The sequence below is a fragment of the Camellia sinensis genome, chromosome 12, assembly GCF_055761805.1.
Source record: "Camellia sinensis isolate YWXY chromosome 12, ASM5576180v1, whole genome shotgun sequence".
In the NCBI taxonomy this organism is placed as follows: Eukaryota; Viridiplantae; Streptophyta; class Magnoliopsida; order Ericales; family Theaceae; genus Camellia; species Camellia sinensis.
Window position 1 is genome coordinate 106,869,487 of NC_138972.1, and position 19,756 is coordinate 106,889,242.

At 35.5% G+C, this 19,756-nt stretch overlaps 1 long non-coding RNA gene, 1 other non-coding gene and 1 pseudogene across 3 annotated transcripts; 2 read left to right on the top strand and 1 right to left on the bottom strand.

Moving 5' to 3' along the window:
- Window positions 1–7,614: 7,614 nt before the first annotated feature.
- LOC145804704 (uncharacterized) lies at window positions 7,615–15,812 on the bottom strand. The gene is made up of 2 exons (XR_014346962.1): window positions 13,599–15,812; window positions 7,615–8,147 (listed from the first exon to the last, which is right to left on the bottom strand). It is a non-coding gene; the product is annotated as an uncharacterized LOC145804704 (long non-coding RNA).
- LOC114262564 (uncharacterized) lies at window positions 8,967–12,993 on the top strand (annotated as a pseudogene). The gene is made up of 9 exons (XR_014346961.1): window positions 8,967–9,118; window positions 9,390–9,483; window positions 10,189–10,242; window positions 10,378–10,452; window positions 10,898–10,942; window positions 11,032–11,126; window positions 11,212–11,341; window positions 11,655–11,753; window positions 12,072–12,993. The product of XR_014346961.1 is annotated as an uncharacterized LOC114262564 (transcript).
- Window positions 15,813–18,977: 3,165 nt separating the features above from the next.
- On the top strand, window positions 18,978–19,049 carry TRNAE-UUC (transfer RNA glutamic acid (anticodon UUC)). The gene has a single exon. It is a non-coding gene; the product is annotated as a tRNA-Glu (tRNA).
- The last annotated feature ends 707 nt before the right edge of the window (window positions 19,050–19,756 follow it).

Here is a 19,756-nt window from a genome sequence, read left to right on the forward strand (position 1 = left end):
ACAATTTACAAGTAGGCTAGACCGAGATCACCGTTTAAACACTTGTTGAAACTTGAGAAAAAGTTTGCAAAGTTAACATTGAGTAATATATGTTTCGCACTTGTTAGAATTTATGAAAAGTTTGCAGGTCAGTATCTTGCCGAAGTAAAAGTTTTGTAGCTATTATACCCGAGGTATGTAACTCCGAGAAGATTGCACAAAGGAGGCAAAGTATGAAAGGCATACAAAAAATTCTAAGTATAGAATCAAACAGAGGCAGTCAAAGAAAAGGCAAAAAAGAATGCAGTCATTCAAAGAAAGATAGTTATGTTAAAGTATCCAACACAAACAGAAGGCACATCGGCCGTACAGAGAAGCTTCTACTGTCCAAGAAACAAAAAAGTACAAAAGACAAGAAAAGAGGGACATCAAAGTTATGATTCTTCTACTTCAGGCGCAATTTGAGACTGGACCTCGGCCGATTCTTGGAGAACTACCTCGGCTGATTCCTGGAGAGCTACTTCAGCAGTCTTTTCCGCCTCGATTTCGGCATCAATCTGCGCAAGGGTTTCATCAAGACTTTTTTCGGCTAGAGGAACGTCAGATGAGGCCTGTTCAGGAGTAGTTTCCTTGGCAACTGCATCACCATCATCATCTTGAGTCAGGTCCAAGACCTGCTCATTCAGAGAAGGAGACTTAGGCCCAACAGCCTCCTTGGATTTCCTTACTAAAGCCTCATCCTCACCTTCCTCCTCATCTTCAGACTCAGATTCAGATTCTTCTTCAGCTTGACTTGGAGGTGGAGGAGGAGGAGGGAATGGGAGAGGAATAGCTTCGGCCTTGCGCAGAGGTGAATCTTCAGGAATATTGAGCTTTTTGGCCAGGGACATCCAACTAAGGGAAAAGCCCCTGTTGCATGCCTGCCTAACTTGTAATTTGTATTCCTCTGTAACATCGACCATTCCTTGGGCATAGGCTTTTTTGTCGGCCGCTTTGATTTCAGCGTCTTTAGTGGCCAAAGCCTCCTGTAGTTCCTTTTCAGCTTGGGCCTTTTTGTCCTCGGCTTCTCTCTTCTCGGCCTCGGCAACCTTCTTGATGGCCTCAGCAGATTCGGCCTTTTCTTCGGCTAGGGTTTGGGCTTTGGTGGCAGCCTCAGCCTGGTCTTCCAGTTTTTTCATTTTTGATTGAAGAGTTTTGTTCTCCTTTTTAAGGGCAGAAACCTCCCTCTTCATGTCGGCCAACTTTGCCCTGTTTTCAAAAGCTTGCAAAGAGAGAGAGTGGGCATGTTGAATGGTCTGAAAGAGCACAGGGCAAAAATTATTACAAAATTTTACAAAGTAAAAGAGAAGACAAGTTTCCATGTAAAGACACTTACTTGGACAGAACGTTGGAGCATAAAGGCATAGTTCTCGTACTCACTCATCTTGGCATTCCGCTCAAGATCACCTGGGAGAAGTAGGGCGGTACTGAGTGCTACGCCGACATTAATGTCGTCGGCACTATCGCTGGCAAGAACAGGCTTATCTTCTAAAGTAATTTCAGGCGTCCAGGGGACTTTTGGTATTCTGGACCCCGAGGTCGTCGCAGACGATGACCTCGGCTTCTTTGATTGTGTGGACTTTGATGGCTGTGTCTCAGCAAACCTTTTTTTGGGAACGGAAGCCGTCTTCTCACTCCCTGCCAATTGTGAAATTGTCAGGGTATCCTCAGCCTCAACTTCAGTGGCTTTAGCCTTTGGTTGGGCTTTCTTGGTTCATTTCGGCTTTGGTGGGGGCATGGTTTACGTCGGCTGAGCATTGACGTCAACAGGGAGATCATCAAAGAAATCTTGAGCAACGGGCTTTGGGCGACCCATCTCAGCAGTTTTGACAAGTCTTCGCCGACGTTTTCTTTCTTGTATTGGGACCAAGTATGGGGCCAAAGTAGACGGTTGATTGGTTGGGTCAGATGTTGACTCTTGATCTGTTCGTGATGTAAAGGCGGTTTGAGTTGTGGCAGTAGGAGGAGAAAGGCTTTTCTTCTTTCTTTTGGGGACGTCAGGCAAAATCGATTTGTATGTAGGAATAAAGTTGAGAAGAAGAGGTGCTTTTCTTTTGTGAACTGGCAAGTCCAGGAGTTTTTCAGGTCCTTACTGGGAACGTAAGATTGGCAGAAGTTTTTCGCTGGCTTGCGAACGTCTGCAAGAAGAAACATACATTTGAAACAGATAAAATATTGAAGACTTGAACAAAAACAACTAAGTATTGACACTGGGCTCTTACCCTTGCCCGCTTTAACTGATTGGGGAAGAGGGTAGAAATGGGCGTCCTTGTCTGCGCCACACTCTCAATTTTTCGAAACAATAACATAATCATCTCCTGCCCCCTTGTTGGAGTCTGGGAGGTCGGCTACGATTTTGAATTCTGTAGACCTTGGCTTAAGATAATAAACGAAGCCTTTTTCTTTCAAGTTAAGGGCACACATGGTGTAACAATACTATATGTCGGCTAAGGTGATCCTAACGTTTTCCTGTTTAGCTAAGGCGATAATACCAAAAATCACTCGATAAGAGTTGATTGCCAGTTGCATGGGGTTCAACTTATAATAATGAAGAATCTCGCGAAAAAGAATGTTGAGTGGGAGCCGGAGTCCGCACTCAGTAAAAGCTACAATGGGAAAGGGCATGGCATTTTCTGTAGGCATGATGGAGTCGTTATCCCCAGCCAGTCTCAGGTGGACATCGGCAGCGATGGAGAACTCTTGCCTAAAGTACTCAAGTTTGATCGAGGTATCTACCCTATGTCTCCACATACCCATGATATCGGCTTCTATTAGAAGGGTTGAAATTCAGAAAGATGTTTCTTATTGATGGGACCTCGACAAACAGTGAAAGTAGGTGCAGGTTTTAGTTTTTTCTTAAGTTATGGGTTCTACAAACAAATCCCAAACCTAAAGCTATGAAGATGAAGATCAAAGGTACAGATCTGGAAAAGATGCAAAAAAAACAGAAAAAACGAAGTCTCAGAAACAAGAATTGAGATGGGCTATCAAGAACATGAAGAATACAAAAGTATATGGCCAAGAACAGTGGCAAAAGTGCAAAGAAGTGGTGAAACAGTACGTGTGTTCAAAATATTGGCAAAGGAAAAAATCAGGGATGAATGCATTCAGATATATGATTTATGAATCAAAAAAGCTTAAAACAGTACAATAATGGCAACAACGAGAAAGCAGAAACATCAGGGAAATGAGAACGAAAGGAACAGTAGCTTACCAAAGAAAGAAAGGCCGGAAAGGGATTTGCCGATATCCTACGACGGTTGCAAGAGCAGAAGACCGGTGGAAATCTCGCCGGAAGGGGTGAACGGAGAAGGATGCAGAGCTTTGGAAGCTTGAGCAATGGCGGATTTGAAAGAAAGAGTTTTAGAGAGAGAAAAAAGTAAGAGAACTCAGATGCAAAAGTGAAGAGACGAAAGAAAGGGGGAAAGATTTTGTCAAAAAATGAAAACGGCGGAAAAAGCAATCAATACGCCTAAAAAAGCGCATACGTCAAACGGCGCATGTGAAGAAGAGATGACTTATGGGCGCGTCACAGGCACGAGCCAATAAGAAAGAAACGCGTGTCTAAAACGGTTGAATTGAAGTGCATGACAGCTCATGCGCGTAAAAAGTTCCTTAAAAATCTTTGATTTTTTAGGGAAAGCATGTCAGCCAGAAATGAATGATCTCAGCTGTCAAATCTTAAACCGATTTACTGGAAGAAAATACAGATATAGGCTCCATCATCTCAGAATGCCGAGGTAATAGAACCTAGGGGGCAGTTGTGGGGATGTATTTTCTGAATACCAACACGTGGCAAGGTGACGCCGACGTGTCAGCCGAAGTGCCACGTGTCCTGGTTGTGACGCCGAGGTTATCTCCGAAGATATCGGAATCCGAGATAAGCGGATAATGGATAAGGGGCAAGAGTCCTAGAGTAAAAAGAAGACTTTGCTAAGATAAGGATAAAGCTCTTAGGGAGTTTATCTTTATCTCTTGAGAAATCCAAAGTAAGCACTGAATGGGAGTCCATAGAAGTCAAACTTCTAGTGGGACTAGGATTGAGTAAACTATAAAAAAGAGGCACCCTCGTGGGTCTAAGGTACGCAGTTTTATGTTTTGAGTAATGAGTTTAGCACTTAATTATCTTTGAGAGATATACTGACTTGATCGTCGGAGTGCCCCCGGGTGGAAGAGCCACCGCCGGAGCCTTTTCTTTCTGTTACAAGTTTGCTGAAGCCATCTATTCTGCCGGTGCTCTCCAGCTGATTACTAGGCGGGCAGTGTGGTCAGAAAATCACTCACACACTAATTAATGTTACCAACTGGCGAATGAAATACAGAAATTAGCTTCTTTTGATAAAATTTTCTTGTTGCATAATTGCAATTGTCACTTAGAGATGACACTTCAAAATTAATTGAGAGTTGAGAGAGATTGAGAGTTTAAGAAAGATTGAAAGAGTTTAAGAGATAATTATTTGTGAGATTTATTTTGAAAAAAAGAAGATATTTATAGTAGTTTGAAATGTTGAAGTAAATGTATAAATTAAAAAAATATATATATTATTGTTGTATAAAATGGTAATATGACTGTTAAATTTTTTTTTTTTTAAGTCTGCAGAGGTGCAAACATTTTTTTTTTTAATTGCAATTTGTAACTTCATGTGGCATACAGAGTGATGTTACACATAATGCAAAAGAAGGGCACGCACTAGCAGGGGGTAGGGCGGGGCACTGGGCAGCAGGTCACCTTTTGACAATTTATTTATTTATATATTTTTTATTTTTATTTTTCATTGCAAGTAGTTGCAACTTGCAACTTGTAATTTTTTTTTTCTTTGTTTTGTTTTGTTTTTATTTTTGCAAGATCAAATTTTTATTTATTTATTTTTTATTATTTAACCATTGCAAGTTGTTTTTTATTTTTTTATATTTTTAAAATTTGACCTTTGGCAGAAAGGGGCCCAGTGGACTAGGCCAGGCCGGGCCTAATGGGCCGCCCGCAGGCTCCAAATTTTTTTTTTGGGCTGGGGCAACGAGCCAGGCTTCAAATGGAAGGCCAAGACCCAAACCCAAGGTATTGGGCTGAGCTCAGGCCCGAGCCTAACCGGGCCAAAATGAGACGAGCCCACCTCAAGCCTCGGGCTGGTTTCAGGCTACCCATGGGTCTCGATCGTTTTTACACCCCTAGGCTAGGCCAAGCCAAAAGTATAATTTTCAAACTCAATCTATTTATTAATCAGATTGAAAAAATCAACCCAGTCCTATGGGCTAAATTTTTATCTCCAAACCCTAAAAAAATAAGATTGGACTAGGCGAGCCAGCAAATCGATGCCCACCCTCGGTTTTAATCCCTATGTTAGGTTTGGACAGATGGAATAGGTTGTTTTGGGGTTTGCTTTTTTTTGGTTTATTTTTATTTTTATTTTTATTTGCTTATTTTTGTTTTTAGTGAATTTTTATTAAAAAAAAAATAAAAAAAAATTAGGTTTCTAAATTTAACTCGACAAGATGAACTGGAAAATTATATTTTTTTAAAAAAAAAAATTCAAAAAAAATCCAGAAAAGACAAAATAAGCAATTTTTTTTTTTTTGCTTATTTTGGCTTTTTCAAAAAATAAATTGAAATTTTTCAAAAAAAAAAAAAAACTTTTTAGATTCATCTCGGCAAGACGGACCGGAAAAGTAAAAAATTTTGACATAATTTTGAAAAAAAATCACTAGGGACAAAAGAAAAATTCAAAAAAAGAGATGGCTTTTTTTTTTGGGTTGTCAAAACCATATCCTAAGTACATTAAAGTAGCACAAAACAAAATAACTAGTAAATTTTAATTTTTACTCTTTTAACTTTTATTTTAGCCCTTTACCTTCTAAATGTAACAATTAAATCCTTGAACTTTAACTCATATTTTAATATGATTCACCTGGCACTCTACTATTTAAAAATTAAATAAAAATTGAAAAATGTGGACCGAAGAAAAATTTAAGTGAAAGTTAAAGATCAAAATAGTGTAATTTGCCTCACAATTTTTTTTAAAAACTTTCTAATACACTTAAAATGTGTTCGCATGTGAGCTAGTTTAAAGGAGGGGGGGGGGGGGGGGGGAACCTCATGTGGGCACTTTGTCTAATTTTTCAATGGTGAGTAACAAAAAGATTATATTTAAGTACGAGTTCTCAAAAAGAAAGCTTTATTAATTAATATCTAGATATTATTTTCCAAGTTCTCAAAAAAAAAAAAAAAAAAATACAAGTTGAACTTTGTGAACTTCATTGTTATAATTAAAAATGAGAAAAACACATCTAAAATAAATCAGAAAAAAGGTATGCTAATGGAAAGTTACCAACACATTGGTTGACTATGGCATGCCTTCATAATTCCATACATGCATGATCATCTTCAATTTCACTAATGTTACCAATAATCATAATTTACTAATAGTTGGTAACAGCCTTGGAAATGTAACAAGTGTTTGTGGCCACTTGTCAAGTAATGCTTTTAGTGTAAGTTACATTGATCTTGAGATTTAGAGAAAATATATTAAATTTATAAATATATATGATTTTTTTTAGTATTTATGTGCCATGGGATATGTTGAGTTGTATGCTCATTACTTTTCTTTCATGTATCATTTATTGTTTGTACTAATTTTTACATCAATGAACTTTTTTTTCCCAATTTAAAACAAGAAAATAAAAATGAATTGAATCATGAATTGATTGTGAAGTGATATGTATTGCAATTCAATCAATATTTGGATGTGATTTTCATTTTCATTGATATAGTAAGATGCGTTGATATTGAGGAGGCGAAAAATATTGAGGAGGCGAAAAATTTGATAAGTATCAATTAATACAATACATTCCGTGGACACATTACATTAGGCGAATATTTAAAAAGCATGCGGATGTTTGGGAAATTCTTAGTAATCACAGTTGGAGAGTGTCCAATGCTAACATGCCCTTAGACTTTGGCTCCAACACAATATAAAGAGCAAGAGCAAAGAATTTTCAGATATTCCTTGGGGTTCTGTATTTGTCGTTGCTTTGTGGAGAGTATGGAAGGATAGGAATTCTGTGGTTTTCAGACAAGAGGAAAGCAATGCTTAAGAAACTGTGAGACAGATCCATCAGCAAGCTACAGAAATCCATCAGGCTTTCCAAATGGACCAATTCACAGGTGATACTTTATTTTATATAACTAATTGGTGTCCTCCTTATGCAAGGAAAATAAAGCTCAACACAGATAGATGCTCGAAAGGGAACCCTAGTCCTGCTGGGTATGGTGGTCTATTCAGAGATGCCATTTTTGGATACCATAGGAAATTGGAGAAAGCTACAAGTGAGGAAGCAGAGCTTTGGGGAATTTACAGAAGCCTCACCACTATTTTGGAGAAAAGCATGCAAGATATTACAATTTAGACAGATTTAGAGCAGGTGGTGCTAAACATCAACACCACCACTCTCAGCAACTTTCCCTATAGAGCCTTGCTCAAAGACATCAAATTTCTCATGCATAGATGCAACTGTGCTGTTACTCACATCCTCTCAGGGAAGGAAACAAATGTGTTGATGGTCTTGCAAACATTTTTTCTTTTTAGGACGAAACACACATAACATTAATAATTATAACAGTTTACATTAATTGCCAGCTCATGAGCCGATTTAATTACATTCATGCCTACTTTAATAATACTAGGAAAATGAAAAAACTTACTAAAATATAATATATCACTAATGGTGGACGCCACCTGCCAATCCACTTCAGTCCCCTTGTACTGTAGCAACCTTTCCAAAACTTGGCAATCCGTCTTTATAGTGACCTTTAGTAACTGTTGCCCGACCGCCCATCGAACAGCTTCTAAGCATGCTTTAGTTTCAGCCATCAATGGAGATGGTGAAGACTGAATTGCCATTTCTCTATGGGCTACTTCTTGATTGTTGTCATTTAAACAAATCCAAGCTGCTCCTGCAATCAACTCATTTGATCCCCAAGACCCAACAAGCATGAGTGTGAATCATACAGAGAATCGGGTAGTTTTAGACAATCCCCAAATGAAATTACAAGCCTGCTAATCGTGGACATAGTTGGGGCTTCTTGTGAAAGGCCTAATTCTGTTTGGCCCTCTTTTGCTTTGTTTGTGCTTTTCCTCACTACAAGAAAACACATTTTTGGTGACCATTTTTGGCTACCAAAACAAATTTAGTCGCCAAAAGTGTGGGAATTGGCTACCAAAATTAATTTTAGTCGGCAAAAGTCAACTTTTTAGCTACTAATTTTTTTTCGTAGGGGAATGTTGGTTATTGGCGACTAAAAAAAATTTAGTAGCTAAAAATATTACAATTGGCGACTAAAATTAATTTTAGTAGCTAAAAATATCACAATTGGCGACTAAAATAAATTTAGTCGGCAAAAATGCCAGAAATTGGCGACAAAAAATACTTTTAGTCGCCGTAGGTATAGATTTGGCTACTAAAACCTTTAGTCGGCAAATGTAAAATAAAAAAATTAATTTTTGACTTTGGCGACTAAAAATTTAGTCGCCAAAAGTTGATTTTCAGCGACGAAAAATACTTTTAGTCGCCGTAGGTATAGATTTGGCTACTAAAACCTTTAGTCGGCAAATGTAAAATAAAAAATTAATTTTTGACTTTGGCGACCAAAATTTTGGTAGCCAAAAGATTGTTTTCAGCGACAAAATTTAATTTTAGTCGCCAAAGAAGTAAAATGTTTTGGAGGGAGACCTTTCAAATATTTAGAGGGATTTGTAAAATACCTTTAGCGACCAATATCGATAGTCGCCAATAACCATTTATATAACACATCTCACGGTCTCACCAAACCAAACCCAACCTTGAACCATTAATAGCGCCTCTCTCTCTCTCTCTCTCTCTCTCTCTCTCTCCCCAGCGTCCCTCTCCCTCTCCCTCACCGCCGCTCCTCTCCCCTCCACTCTCACCGGCGCTCCTCCTCGCGTTGGCCGACAACTGGAGCACCGATTTACCTCCTTGTTGGTCACCGTCGCCTGAGATCCTCTCTCTCCCTCTCGGCTCTATTTTTTTGTCCCACAAAAACCCATACAGCTTCACATACACGCACACACATGGGTTCTTCAAATAGGTAACAAGGTATGATTTCTAATGCATAATACTCTATTGGGTCATTCACTTTTTGCTCTAATTCTAGCTTTCCATTAATGGGTTCCATCAATTTTGTTGAAGGGCTGCCCTAAAGCTTCCAGCAGCAAGATTTACCAGATCATTTCCCATGAATGAAATGTTACAGTGACGGACTTTACGTCACTCAATCTGATTCATTGTAGGCTTGCAGTATTCCACGGTTAGGTTTAGTTTCTTCTTTATTAATGGGTTTCTAATAATTTTCATTGCAGAGAGACAGAGTGTGTTGCCATTGTTGTTAAGGCTACAGGTGAAAGCTTTGAATCTTCGACTTCTCTGAGTGTTGTTAAATCCGTACAAAATGTAGTGAGTCCTCTCTCTCTCTCTCTCTCTCTCTCTCTCTCTCTCTCTCTCTCTCATAATTGTTTTATTGCCAATTGTTTTTAATAAAAAACATAGGGAAACTATTTGGAAAAGGTTGCAATTTGGGTCTATGATCTTGCACTTTCTTCAACCTTTCCCTTTTCTTGTGTTTTCATGTTAGATTACGGGATTGGTGGATCGGCTTCTGAATTCTTAGGTACCCGTCTGTTAATTTTCTTGATTTAAAAAAACAAAATTATTCTGGGTATGTTTGTTTTGATGATCTGAATTCCCAAGCTAATGCAGTGTCTCATTACTATTAAAGTATCCCAAATCATTTATGTGTTGAAGCCAATAAAATATGTAGGCATTGAAGTTTGGCAAGTAGGAGTCTTGACTCTCTATACTGAATGGTTGTTGCTTCTCATCTCATGTTTAACTATCTTTACCAAACAGAATGAAGGATCTGATGATGTTAATCAAGTCTTCCCCCTTTGCGGAAGTTCAAAGCATTATTATATACTGCAAATTTCAGCTAACCCCATGAGTTGTTCTTTCCATATAGTGTATACCATGGCCTTAGATAGTTAAATCCTTTGCTTAAAATGATTTTTTTTGACAATATAGAATTCAATTGGATGAAATTTTATACTTATTTACATTGCAATTTTGACTGCCTGGCTTTTGATTAAATTATTTGTTTTGCAGTATGAAACTGATTTGATAAGCAAATACTTAAGCGACAACAATATTCAAGCAATGGTTATCCTCTCATATACTTTCTTGATTCAGTTGAATCATACATGGTTTCTTACATATGAAACTAATTTATTCTTTACTGTAACTTATTTGAACTTGTCAAAAAAAAAATAATAATAATAATAATAATAAATAAAGAGTTACCACAGTGGTATACCCTCAAAGGATCGAAGTTGTATTCAGGAATCATTTTGTTCCAACAAGATAAGAGTGGTAAGAAATTGTTCTGGTTCACTTTGGCTTTGAAACTTATTTTCATTTCTAATTATGTAGTAAGATGTCATGATATATGGCTAATTCATGTACTTGAATTATTTTCTGGAAGGTTGTTGCAACTATGGCATTTGGCATGGGGCTTGACAAGATTATTTTATTTTATTTTTCTGCACCCCCCTCTCCCCCCAACATAATTAATTGATGCTCAAAAGTTGTAGTTATTAAAAAGTTGGACAGTCAGGTTTCTTTACCAACAGCAGGGTAATCATATCACATGAATCATGTTGATATCTTGGTATGAATTTTTATAATGCTTTCATGTAAAAGCAGCACTAAGCAACATTATTTGTTATGAGATATCTTGTTGTCACATATACACACATCTAGCATGGCACTGCATTGTAGAAATTGTACTGAAGCTTTCTAAATGCTTCTATCTCAGGTTATCCATTACACTTTACCAGAAAGCTTGGAAGAGTATGTTTAGGTGGGTATTTGTTTCTTAACCATTGGTTCTTTGGAAGATAATGTTCATGTAAAATTTTTCTGAACAAAACAAATCATGCTTTTCTGTAGGAGATTGGACGTGCTGGACTCGATGGTAGATTATCTTATTGCCATCTCTTTTTTGATGATAGCACATATTTTAAGCTTCGTAGTCTAACATACAGGTGATTCAATGCATTTCATATTCTGTTTAGCTTTGATTGATGGTTTTCAAGATCTGAAATTAACCAAAAATATTGTGCTTCACAGTGATGGTGTAGATGAATATGCAGTCAGCAGATTCCTCTCTGAAGTTTTTACTAATGAATTGGATTCACATGGGAAAATTTGCTCTTTAGTCAAAGAGCCTGCATCGCGTAAATTTGATATGAAAGAAGAGGTTCTTTCTGCATTCTACTTCTAATACTTAATGCAAATTCAAATTTCCTGATAATTCTTTATTTTTTGAAGAAAAAAAAGGGGTAAATTACATTGACCTTCCATGAGGTTTTTGATAATTTTAAGGACATAGAAAATATTGTGAAGCTTCGTTCATTTTCATCAGTAACTGCTTATTACTTTTAGATTTGTATCCTGGTGTCTTCCTCTTGGTAGAAATACTAGAATGATGATAAAGCATTTTCCATTTGAGTTCACTTTGTCATATCTACATGCATCGTAAGACTTGAACTGCTAGTTTTTGACTGTGGCAGGTGATGCTGACCATTCTAACACATTTGGAGTTGGGTGAAGTGCAGTACTTGCATCTGCTTCCACAAACAAATGTAACCTGCACCATAAATTTCCATCAGGTAGGTTGCAAATTAATTAAAAATCATGTCAGACTTCTCTTTCTCTGGTTGCATTCTGGGTTGAGCAAGGGAGGTTATTCAAACCTTTACTAGTTACTTTGACAGTGCCATGTAAAGGCATGGACATGCATAAAGCATCAATGCAATCATTAGTTCTTCTTGTTTTATGCAACTGTAGTTTAGTTCACACACATAATAAAATTACTTTTGAATAACTTAAGCTACAAATATGTGACTTTCACTGCCTCTAGTATTTCTTATGATGATCTGTCCTATGTGAGAGATGAGGCACAAAGCATGAGAAGTTCCCTTGGACAGGGCAGTGCCTCTGCATCATCCTCTGTAGACTTGGGCTCAGCTAGGCAAACAGAGACTCGTGTACAGCGGCAGTTAAGTGGCAAGAAATCTGACATTGAAACTTACAGGTCTGACATAAACACAAAGCACCAACGCACAGGGTCATCTTTGTCTGGAACTTGGAATCAAACTTCCCAAGGTTTGGGTTTTGTAACAAGCATTAATGAAGAAAATTTTGAGGTTGCTGATGCCCATGTTGAAAATGAGGTTGGAGGTGTAACAAATGTGGCTCCTGAAGAACAACTGTGGGATTCAGAAAGTGCAGGAATAGATGATACATGCACTGAAGTTGTATGCAACAATTATGATGGAACAATGGTTGACCCTACATTAGAATTGTTGACCAATACTTTAAATGTCTATTCAGGAGACAGTTCAGTTGCTTCTTTTTCAAATGTGGAAGTTTCTGCTTCTTTTGGGAACGGTGAAGACTTCCAAAATGCAAGGAGTATCTCAGATCGAGAAGAGCGCTCTACATTAGAGGAAGATACATTGCCAAATTCTGTTGTTGATAGGGTGAATGTTGTAGAGGTTCCCAATTAGAGCTCATTGGATACAATATCAGAAATAGAAACTGAAAATGGTCATCTGGGTATGCCTGGTTCTGAGTCTGATGTTGGTTCCCCAAATACAAGGAGCACCATAGATGAGTTACCAGAGCCTTTTGTTGCTACTGCATTTGATAAGGATATAACTGCTTCAGTTGCAGAGCATGACACCTCGGATGGTTGGAACTAAAATGTGTAGTGGGAGTAGTTGGTTATTCCTGTATTATGTATGAAATTAAATTATTGACGTTGGATTAGACTTGGTTCTTATGGAATTTGTAATATATATATAATTGGACGTTCAATATTAATTTTTTGGATGGTTGGAACTAAAATGTGTGCATGTTGTTGAATGCTTGATAACATATTTAACATTGATGGATTATATTGTTTATACAGGGTACAGGTTGTATTAACAATGGATACAGGTTGTTTAGAAAAAAAAAAAAAAACACGTTAAAGTATTTGGCCACCAAATATTTTGGTAGCTAAATACGTAATCAAATGTTTTGGTGACTAAGAATTTAGTAGCAAAAACATAACCCAATGCACTTTTAGTGACTAACACTTTAGTCACCGAATGCACCTTTTGCCGACTAAATACAGTTTAGTAGCCAAATGTGTACTTTCGGCGACTAATTATTTAGTAGCTGAAGGTGACACCTTCCCTGATCACAACTTAGTAGCCGAAAAGCCTCATTTGGCGACTAAAGGTTTTAGTGGCGGAAACATAACATTTGCCGACTAAACTAATATTAGTAGCCAAACGTGGTCACTTTCGACGACCAAACGAAATTTAGTCGCCAATACTATCGCCGACAGGGTAAAGGCGACGAGCTTGGCGACCAAATATTTTAGTCGCTAAATCGTTTTAGCGACTAAATATTGGACTTTTGGCGACCAATATTTTGGTAGCCAAAAGTGACATTTCTTGTAGTGCCTGTTGTCTTTGAACTCTTTCCTTTGAATCAAAAGACAAAAAAATAGACGGGTAGACGTTGCCCTTGAAGTCTTGCATTGTCCTAAAATTAAACACTACAGGATATCAGTTTTGGTTGGCCCTTTTTTGTCAGTCTTGTGCTATTGTTTAGCTTCAACATCTGAAGATATATTTTGATACTTCACAAATCCTTAATCTTTAGTTTAGCTCATTTCTTTCCTTTCATATCTTATTGTAATTAGTACAAGAGCTTGTAAAAGCAAGACCAAGTTTGTATATATAGTATGTTTGCAAGTTTTCGGGTTCAATTACTAATTGAAAGGGGAAACCTAATGTATACAAATTTTCTGCGAATATCAAAAAATTTATTTGAAATCCGAAGCATATTATATCATTGCTTGCATGGTGTATGCTTTTCTTATATGTGAGCATACAACTCAAGATATTTGTACACCCTATGATTGTGCTTTCAATGGAGCTCAACCAAGGTTACATGACTTATGTGAGCTGATTAAAGTAAGAATAGCACTTTAAGTGAAGGCTGCATCAGCAAATGGAGTCAGTCTCAGTCAATGATCTGATCTTCAATTTGCAGCAGTGTAGGCATGGTGCTGGCTGGGGCTTGAGACTTTGCCCTGTTCCTCCTCCAATTCTGGTTTTTCTGCTTTGCTGTGGGCATATGCACATGATTGGACAGGCATAGGGTGCCAACATAGATGGAATGCTATGCTTTTGACAATGATGCAGAATTTGTTCCCACTCCTTGTATGTTCTTGCTTTGCTTTTGATTAATATAATTTCTTTTTCCTCTGGCTGATCCAAAAAAAATAAAAAAAACACAGTTTTCTATGGCAGTAAAAGATTATACCAACTGAGTAATCTCATTCGACAAGAGCTTCTCTCATCTGCTTCTGTAGTACAACAACAATGATCGAGAATGATTGGTGTGTTTGTGTTTTTATTTTTTGTGTTGCCCGTATCACAAATTCGCAGTACTCACACTTGCTTTTGCTTTCTCTAATAAGGAAAGGGTGCCATATTGTATGCTTTTGGGAATATGTGATATGGGAAACACTAAAAAAATATAAACAAAACAAAGTAAAAGAGGAAACTGTAGAAAGCAAACCAGGCATTAAAGCATTCTAATTAAATAGTCTTCATATTCCCACTTTTTTCCTATTTCAAAGAATTAAACACAAAAGAATTAACAGTTTTCTCACTACCCATAATTAAAAAATTATTCTGTCTCGTTCCTCATCTTTTTCTCAAATGAAGGAGAGGGAAGAAAGCTTGGAAAAACATTCTTAATAAAAATGATAAATAAAAAATAATTTTAAAATATTTAAAATATATAAAGAAAAAATAAAGAGTACTATTGGAGATAATAATTAAAAAAGTGATTCTCTAAAATAAGAGACACTTTCCAACTAAAATTTAAAGAAAAAAAAAATTAGGAAGAATTATTAGAGATGCCCTTAGAATATCAAAGAGAAAGGAATATACTTACAGTGATTTCTTTTACCTTGCTTTTCTCTTTTGAGAATAGAAGGATGTTTGGAATCAGTTGTTGGGTCCCCAAAGGGAAGGAGTGAGGCTGCCAGAGCATGACCTAGCTAGGGTTAGTTTCTCCTCTCTTCTCCCTCATACTTATACTCTTTCCCTCTCTAAGACTAACCAAGGCTAGATCATGCTGGCAGCTTCACTTATTCCCCTCCAGACTTTACACCACTTGCCCAAAAAAATAGGTCAACTTGCTGCACATAAACCCTATATGACACTCCTACAATGGTTACTATGGATGTCATTTGTGATGGATTTTATGATGAAAATGTAAAAAAGACTGACCTTTAGTTTCACACAAACACAGAAAATTAAGAACAAATGATCCTGGAAAAAAAAATCTCTTCTCCAGTGTATAAAAGAAAGAGGGCCAAAAATACTTTTAAAAAAAATATCTTCAATAAAAGATTTTTTACTTGCCCAAGACAAAAACCCTAGAGTTTTTTTGGGGGAAAATCTGTGAAAAATAAAGGAAACATCACAGATAGAAAAAACAATGATTACAAGATATGATACATATAAAATAAAATAAGAGAGCAAGAGAGAAGAAGAAGAAGATGATCATGGAAATATAATAAACATGGAAAATAAATACTAAAAACAAAAATCAAGAAAGAAGGAGCCCAGAATAAGGACTTTTGAGTTGAGGTGGTTTGCAAGAAAGGAGTTAGGTTTTGTGGTTATTTATGGTGTGGAGGATAAGAGACAGAAATTGATAAAGAGATACAAAAAGACAGCTGTGTGTGTGTGGAGAGAGAGAGAGAGAGAGAGAGAGAGAGAGAAGAGTTAAAGGTCTACAGGATCATGCAGGTTGTAGAAGAATAGCTAGCTAGGGCGGCATGGCAGGGTGTGGGAAGGGCTCCGATCTTCTGACTGTTCCTCTTCAGCAGCAAAAATGGGAATGCAATTATTAGGTTGATTTTTGATTTTTAATTTGTTGACAAATTATATCGGTGGTTTTTTATTTTGTTTCTTATATTATTTTAATTTTTAAACTTTTAATTGATTTAATTTTGATTTTTAATTTTAAATTTTGTCAATTTAATTCAATTAATAACGGCGTTAGAAATTTTTGACAAAAAAATGATCACTAGTATACTGATCAAGATTACTATTTTGCCTCTCTAAACATGATATATGTTGCTCATGTGTATATTTTTTATTAAAAGAAAAATACTAACAGATGTAATTAATTTGTTCAAATTGAGACCTAGTTGAGATTGTCCAGACTAACTCTGATGCTTAGTGCTCTCTCTTGCTTTGTTGATGTTCTTTGCATGTATTTTGTTCATTGCATCAATAAATAAATAAAAAAAAATTGTTGATCAAAAAAATAATTTTTGATCAAATTGAGACAATAGAAATTTTATTATCAAAATCGAATCAATTAAAATTATAATGATTAAAATGATACAAAGGTCAAAAGTATATGAAATACTGATGTAATTTGTCTTTAATTTTTAAGAATATATTTTAGTTTTTTTTTTCAATTATATTTATTATTGATTTTTTTCAAATAAAAAACGAATGGAAAAATTAAAATTGGATGTGAATGCACGCAGAATTAGAATTACGGACACCATTTGCAGAAACTCTCACCAACTCTTAAATACCATTTAAAGAGAAAATATATCTGTATATATTACACCTTGTCAAAACATACTTAAACTATGGAAATTTGCATATGATTAGTCTTACACAGTATGCTAACATAGTTAGGATGGAGTGTCTAAATGTCATGTATATCCCCATTTTTCCTCCGCAGCCCACTCCGAAAAACTATTTTTTCATTCATCAAACTGATCAATACTGTTAAACATTTTCCTCAATTCATTAAATTATTCAAAATTTTAAAAGCAAAATTGGAAATGCAATTGTGATGATGGTCCTCTATTAACAATTTTATGGTATGCGAAGCCATGGTTTTAATTGAAGGGACAATATTAAAATAATGGTCCTAAGCGCAGCTACCTTGTCCTTTCCCATTCATAGTCCCATGCTTCGGCTGTGGGGATATCTGAGTTATCAAAAACAAAAACAAAAAAAACAAAAAAAAAAAAATGATCGTGACCTCAAGTACTTTATCAAATGTCTCGTATAGATATAGGATTCACATGGGACCCACATGATGTAGGTCTCAGACATTTGATAAAACATTTAGTAAATCATTTGAAATTCTTAACATTTTTCAAACAATATATTGATCTCATTTAAATTTGTGAATTCTATTATTTTGCACTAATTACTTTTGATCACACATATAGGTCATCTTTATTTGGATAGACATGACTTTGAAATTGACCTAATAATCCAACAAAAAGCATAATCCAATATTTGGTTAGAAAATTTTGGGGTTTAGATATAATATCCCCATACGAGGGACTATTGAATCTCAAAAGAGAGTGGGATATAAAATGAAAAACTAATGAGAACTTCGGACTAATTAGTTAAATTACAAAATTGATAAGATTTTGTTAATCTCTCTTTATAATCTTACGTCAATCCAAACATAATATATACTACACATTTTAAGGAGATTGATAATCATAAAACTAGCAGTCCTAAATATGCTAATCCCATCTAATTTAATTCACCCAAACAAACATAGCCCTGTTGTTACGTGTGAGCAAATACTTGATTAGTTAGCTGGTTGTTGGTGAGATGAGAGGGGTATGTATGTAATAATAAGTAAATGCATGAATGAATACTAAGGGGTTGTTTGGAGTATCCTAAATAAGTGTACTTTTTGTCTTTTTTGACTAAAAAATTGAGGAAGAAAATATAGATGTTTGGGTTAACTTTTTGACTTTTTATAAAAAAATGTGTAATAAAAAATTGTAAAAATTGGTTTATAAGAGAAAATTAGGATTGAGAGTTGTACAGCCGTAATTGTTGACTTTTGGTGAATAGTGTTAACTGTTTAACTTTTTGAATAAAATTTTGACTTTTTGACTTTCCCTGAACATGTCAAACTTGGCCTAAATAATGTGGGAGTGTAGGGAGTGTAGAGTCTGTGTGTATGTATGCAGTGTGTAGAGTGGTCCTGTTGCTTTCCATAGTGTCCTGTGTTGAAAAACCTAATCTTCTTCACTCTCTTTCTTTACTCTCTTTCTTTGATTTTGCTAATATATTTACAATCAAATTTAATTGCTACTCAGCTATGCTTCAGCCACCCAGTAGTACTGCCTTCATCAACCACACCAGCACCAGCTCAGCTTCTGCACTCACAATTTATTGTTATTTTTGGCTTCACGTGCATTTAGATCACCATTATACGGTTCGTGTATTTCACTCATTATTAATTAGTTTTGAATTTTATATTTTTAATATTTTTATAGAGTGTCAGAATTAAATTTTGAGTGGTTGCTCAAAATATGAAGTCTTTGCACTATATGAAAACGATGTTGTTTTGTGTAAAGAGACAAAATGGGAAGAGGTGAGATTTTTGTTTTGTTTTTTTGGTTTTCTTACTCCCGAACATCATTTTTGTGTATACCATAGGGGATCTAAATTTGATTTCTTCTGAGTCAAGTCTCTATCCGGAGTCTATTTCTCTAAACTCCTATCTATCTATCATATACAAAACAGGTCATAAATATAAAAAAGTCGATGCAAAAGTAAAACTTTTGATTTGAATTACAAGAATACTAATTTTGCATCTCATGAAGTATATTTAAGGCGTAAATTTATCAACATTATTTACTAAGGGTGTACAACATTTGAACCAATAAAAATGAAATAATAAAATAAAAAAGAGAATGGAGTTCATGAAACTATTATTTAGATAAATAAAGTTTTAAATGGCACCTAGAACAAGAATCCGTTGTCGTCCAGCGGTTAGGATATCTGGCTTTCACCCAGGAGACCCGGGTTCGATTCCCGGCAACGGAATTTTGCGTTTTCTCACTTCAAATGTTGGAAACTTCACAGAAAATATAATTGGCCTCCCAGGTTTTTTGTTTTTAGATAGAAGGTCTCCCTGAGGTTCTTAGGTTATTTTTAATTATTTATTAATATTTTGTTAGTCGTATTAAATGGGGAAAAAAAAATTAAAATATATATTTATATTTGTATTAATTTTAATCATTTTAACCTTATTAAAAGAGAAGTCAATGCAATCATGTTAAAAGTATAAAACTAACTGTTTTTTTTTTTTTTTAATTTCAAAAGGAGTGTAATTTTACCTTATACTTTAATATATATTTCTGGTCTTTTTTTTTTTTTTAATATACTGTTGGGTCATGTATTTTTATTGTTTAAAAATGTTTATTAGATATGGAAAATGAACTATAAGGATCCACATCAACCTTAACAAATTATTATTTTTTGGCTAAATGTAACTTAATAAACCATGAAAACACTGCTCCATCAACCTCAATAAATTAATTTTATGACTAACTATTATCTATAATTACTACATTACCTCAAAATTTGTCGGGACATTGTTCATTAGTTATTCAATTTTTATTTTTTTTGGATAGATTTAAACCCATTATGTTTTGATTTTTTTTAGAAACTGTTCATTGAGAGAATAGATAAAATGTCAATGCATGGATGATATAATTATCACACCCAAACTTTTTTTTTTTTTTTTTTTG